Genomic DNA, 6,133 nt, shown 5'->3' on the forward strand with positions numbered 1-6,133 from the left:
AGTTCTGCCTCTATTAACTATAAAAAAAATTGAAGGTGGGTGCCGGTGGCTCATGCCTATAATTCTAGCTACTCAGGAGGCTGAGAGCTGAGGATTACACTTCAAGGCCAGCCCATGCAGGATAGTCTGTGAGACTCTTATCTCCAAATAAACCACCAGAAAACGTGCTGTGGTTCAAGTGGTAGAGTGCTCATCTTGAGCTGAAGAGCTGAGAGACAGTGCCCAGGCCTAGAGTTCAAGCCCCACAACTGATCAAAAAAAAAAGTTTGAATCTCTCACCCTGTTTATTAATAGTGATGTATATTAATAATGTTTCTAGTTTCTGCTATATTCCTAATTACAAGTGAGTAACGAAAGGCTTTAAGGGGCTAGATAATTTGTCCAAGATTGTACAGCTAAGAAGTGGCAAAGCAGTTGGCAGTGGGTAGCACATACCTACAATCCTAGCTATTCAGGAGATGAGATCTGAAGATTAAAGTTCAAAGCCAGCCCAGACAGGGAAGTCTATGAGACTCTTATCTCCAATTAACCACCAAAAAGCATAAGAGCTGTGGCTCAAGTGGTAGAGTGCCAGTGAAAAGCTACATGGGCTGGGAAGGTGGCTCAGTGGTAGAGTGCTTGCCTTGCATGCATGAGGCCCTGGGTTCAATTCCTCAGCACCACATAAGCAGAAAAAAGCTAGAAGTAGTGCTATGGTTCAAGTGGTAGATCGCTAGCCTTGAGCTGGAGAGCTGAGAGACAGTGCCCAGGCCCAGAGTTCAGGCCCCACAACCAACAACAACAACAACAACAAAAAGCTACAGGACAATATCTAGGCCCTGAGTTCAAACCCCAGCCAAGCACAATAGATAAACAAACAAAAAGCAAGTGGAAGCAACTCAAGATGGTAGAGGATGTTACTTGGAAACACTATGACTATTGTATTTCGACAAACATATTTTCAACTTTAGCTCTGCTGCATCTTCTGGAATTTCTTTTTATGGGAAAGATCAATGGACTTGGCAACACCAAGTGTATTATTGCTAGACAGTTGTGATATCAAGTATCAAGCTCCCATTTCTTTAAAATTTTTTTTTTTTATTGTAAGGCGCTGGGAAGTTGGCTCAGTGGTAGAGCGCTTGCCTTGCATGCCTTGAGGCCCTGGGTTCAATTCCTCAGCACCACATAAACCAGAAGTGGTGCTGTGTCTCAAGTGGTAGAGTGCTAACCTTGAGCTGAAGAACTGAGGGACAGTGTCCAGGCCCCGAGTTCAGGCCCCACGACCAACAACAACAACAAAAAAATGTAAAGATACTGTACAGAGGGGTTATAGTTACATGAGTAAGGTAATGAGTAGATTTCATATGGAGTGTTGTTACCCCCTCCTTTGTTTTTTCCCTACTATCCCTTTCCTCCCCACCTCCCCAACTCCTCCCCACTCAAGTTATAAAGTTTGTTTTCAACATAGTGTCTTGTATGTCTCATTGTTACTATGGGTCAACCTGTATCCTTGTTTCAGCATTTTGTTATTTCCCTTCCCCTCCCCAAATTAGAAAAATGTATATACATGATGCAAGGCATAGAATCAAATACCGTGACAACAGATATTATACTGTAAGGGGAAGAACATACAAAAGCAACAAAAAAAAATCACATAATACATTAAAAACAAGAGCAAAAAAGGAAAAACCTCTTGTGTCCATATCTTGGGGTTCATTTCACTTAGCATCATCTTATATGGTCATATGTACATTCAGGCTCCCATTTCTTTATCCACTACATGAATAGATGTTGAAACTTTCCCCAGTGCTTGACTAGAAAGAACACATCTGGAAAAGCCAGCTATGGCATTCGCCCTGTGGCAATCAGATTCTGTATAATCTACACTGAGGGCAGGCCCTTCAGGGAAACAGTTAAATAAACATGAAAATGTTCTTTATGTCAGAGCCGGTCAATTCTCAATATTCTTTAACTAGAGTACAGTATACATATTTTCCCAGACTGCTTTGACCATGGACTTAATCTGTCATTCAAGCTGCACTTATAGTTAAATCCAACATCAAATTTAGTTCAGTGAACCTATAGTCCATACTCAAGTCTGCTCCTATACTCACTCTCTCAGGGATATGCTGTTGAGCACTCAGCTGCCTAAGTCAGAAGCCAATTACCTTCTCTCCCACTAGCTCCATTCTCTACTACCAAGTTCTATAAATTATAATGTTGCCCAAATAATTCTTAAATCTGGCCAACTTCTCCAATCCTGGAGGTATTACTGGATAATAGTCCTCATCTCTCACCTGGGTTACATGATTTCTAGGCTCCTTCAAGACCACCTAGGGCATTTCCCTACTTTGTCCCCAAGAGGAAGAACCTTCTAAAATGCAAGTGTAACTGCTTCACTCCCCAGCTGACCACTCCTTCCCCACCCCCACATCCTGACACACTGGATTACACTGGATACTGCATTCCTTTGAATTGCTTGAATAAATCAATCTAGTGTCTCTCTTTCTCCTTCTCCCTCCCTTACCTCATCTGCTCTTTTCCCCTTTTCTCCACCTTCCTTCCTTCCATCCATCCTTCCTTCTATCCTTCCTTCCTTTCTTCCTTCTTTCCTTCTTTCCTTTCTTCTTTTCCCTTCCTTTCTTCCTTTCCCTTTCTTCCTTTCCCTCCCTCCTTCCCTCCCTCCCTCTCTCTATTTCTTTCTTTCTCTCTTTTTCTTTCTTTTCTTTCTTTCTTTCTTTTTTCTTTCTTTTTTCTTTCCTGTGTCTAGAATATCTCCTCACTTTGGGGGGGGGGCACAGTGCTAGTGTGTACACACACTGGGTCCCAGGGCTTGAACTCAGGGCCTAAGTGCTGTCTCTGAGTTCTTGTGCTCAAGAACTTAGCCTCCAGAGTAGCCAGGATTATAGGTGTAAGCCCCCAGTGCCAAGTTCCTCCCACTTTTTCACCTAATTCTTGCTCTTCTTTTGTAATTTAGTTCCTTTTGGAACACTATCTCCCTCCCCCACAACAGGATCAGGTAGTTATGTTCCATGGCCTCATTCTCCTATCTCCTTACCATTTATTGTTTTTCAGTGATTCTCCTCTAGACTCAAAGTTATACGCATTCGGTGTTACTCTGTGTGTTCATGACCTACTTTTATTCATCATTGTATTTCTAGTGCCTACTACTGTGTCTGGCATGTAGGTGGTACTCTACATATTTGAATCACTTTAGATAAATACAGTGGTTGGAAATTAGGGGACAGAGATTTGAGGCAGGAGGAGAAGTCAAGAGGAAGGAATCAGTGAGTACCACGAACACCTGTGGAGGGGAGAGTAGTTGCTAAAAAGGGACTCTTAAGAGAACCAGCAAGAATATCTCAAGAGAAGAGTTGCTCATAGTAAACCATTTTAACATAATACTTTTTTCTAATGTGCCTGTTTCTTTCACCCACTGAAAGGGTTGATTCAAGTGCTTGACTTACAAACCATGGCCCATGGCCACTGGGTTTGGAAAGAAAGCTCTACGCCTATTTACCCAAACTTACAGGATTGCAATGAGAACTAATACTCTTCTGAAGGAACAGGAAGGAAAGCAAGAGACAGAGTCAGTATCAAGGAATCCCATATTATGGAATAATCCAGAAGAATGCTCACAACCTCGAGGGTGGGGGGAACAAATGTGAAGAGATATTTGGCAGGAATTCAGATTTATGCTTTGGTCTTTCAATGAATTATATTTTGGCCAACTATCATGGGTGATAATGGAACCTTGGAGTTTAGAAGATAAACTTGGTCAAACCAAGTGTGGAAGTACAAGTTAGTACAGCTTCACTAGCATGTAATAATACTTTCCAAAATGCATTTGGAATGGAAAGAATAAAATCCTCTTGTGTTAGGTGCTGGTGGCTCACACCTGTAATCCTAGCTACTCAGGAGGCTGAGATCTGAAGTTCGTGGTTCAAAGCCGGTCCAGGGAATAAAGTCCATGAGACTCTTACCTCCAATAAACTATTCAAAAGAAGCCCTAAGTGGCGCTTTGGCTCAAGTGGTAGAGTGTTAGCCTTGAGCACAGAGAGGCTCAGAGACAGCATCCAGACCCTGAGTTCAAGCCCCAGGACAGGGAGAAAAAAAACACCCTCTTGAAAACATGATGAAGCCTTTGGATTCCCATTTAGACCATTTGTCCCTCCCCCAACCATTCTAGATGACCTAGGCTGTCTGCTTTGATTATTGGAATATAGTCACTACTCCAATTTGAGGTAAATAGAACTAGAACTCCCAAGTCACCAGACTAAACAAGAATATTAGAGTTTTAAAAGGCATAGAAGAATGATAAGATTGGAAGCTTCAAATGGGAGAATAGATTTAACCTGTAGTGCAATAGGTTTTGCTTTTACATTCTAAGAGTAATGTTTTGAAATGAAGGACTAGAACAAATCTTTGTATGTGTAATACTAGGGAGTGAACTTGGGGTCTTGGGTTTGCTAGGTAAGTCCCTACCATTTTAGCCACACAGCTAGTCCTCTAGCTATTTTTAGGTTGTTTCTGAGCTAGGATTTTATGCTAACTTTCTTCATACTAGCTTCAAATCACAAATCTCCTATCTTCTGACTGTACTTGAGGAATAGCCAATATAACAGGAGTCCATTGCTATGTCTGTCTTGTTTTTGAGACAAGATCTTGATAACATTTGCCTAGGCTAGCCCTCAAGCTTCAATCCTCCTGTCTCTGCCTCCAGAGTATCTGGGATTAAAATGTGTACCACCACATGTAGAAATAGAATGTCATTTATTGTAGTACTGAGATTTGAACTCAGGACCTCCCACTGGCTAAGTGGATATTTTACCACTTGAGCCATCTTCCCCCTAGGCTTTAGAATGTTAGTTTAAAAAGAAAACACAATACAAGTTGATTATTATTATAAGTTACATTTTATACAAGTGCTTAAAGCTCTTAACATTTGGCTTTATGTCATCTACATATATAAAAAACATTCATATTAAGTAATGAATTAAAATCTTGGTCTTAGATGTAGGGCGTATATTGTTGGTCCTACATCAAGTATTCATAATGTATCACAGACATATAAGAATATGCCAGAGTCGCTGGCATATGCAGCTAGGACAATGGTACCAGCAGAAGGCTGTATAGAAAGCATATGTCCAAGCCACACTGGATTAAACCCCAAGCAAGACAGAACCTGATTGGTTATTTGTAGCTATAATTTAAAAAAATCTGCCCAGAAGATAAACTAGGAGTGTAATGTAATCAGAGTAGCTGAAGGCTAGAAACCAGAAGGCATTCACAAAAATACTTTGAGAGAGTATTTTAGTATCTTTGTGTCTTAGTTTCCTCTTCTATTCCGTAAGGATGTTTTTCTTCTTCCTGGGACCAAGTGAGGAACTGTGCGTAAAAATTCTACAAAGTTAAAACATGATGTTAGTCTTTTCTACCAGGATGTTGCTTAAAAAACACCTAGTTGATCTTTCTGACTTTTTTCAGAATCAGTACCCACTTAGCATGGGCCCTGATCCCAGTCGTACAGGAACGAAGCAGATACCACCACCCTCCAGTTACTCTGTGCTTAGCAGGACAGGCAGGCCACGGAAGAACACACAAAGAGTGTTCGCCTTGTCCTGCAGACTCTGGCTTGCAGCATGAAAGCTGGGCTTCCCTCTTAGTAAGGTACTGTCTTCTTTGAGCTCACATGAGTAAGGACAGTAGAAACCATGGAGAACAGATGACACTGCTGTAGCAGGCTAGATGCGCTTCCATGCTCTCTTGCTTGAACTCAGAGAAAGCACTAAGAGGTCTTTCAGAAAATACACCTAAGTGAATGCTGGTGGCTCACACCTGTAATTGCAACTATTCAGGAAATGGATATCTGAGAGTCCAGTCCAAAGTCAGCCTGAGAAGAGAAATCTCAAAGACACCTCCAATTATCTAGCAAAAAGCTGTAAGTGGAGGTGTGGTTCAAGTGTAGAGTGAAAGATTTGAGCAAAAAAGCCAAACAAAAGCCTGTGAGGCCCTAAATTCAAGCCCTAGGAACAGCAAAAAAGAAAGAAAGAGAGAGAGCAAAAGAAAGAGAAAGAGAAAGAAAGAAGGAAGGAAGGAAGGAAGGAAGGAAGGAAGGAAGGAAGGAAGGAAGGAAGGAAGGCAGACAGAAAGG

The sequence above is a fragment of the Dipodomys ordii genome, unplaced genomic scaffold, assembly GCF_000151885.1.
Source record: "Dipodomys ordii isolate 6190 unplaced genomic scaffold, Dord_2.0 Scaffold146, whole genome shotgun sequence".
Lineage (NCBI taxonomy): Eukaryota > Metazoa > Chordata > Mammalia > Rodentia > Heteromyidae > Dipodomys > Dipodomys ordii.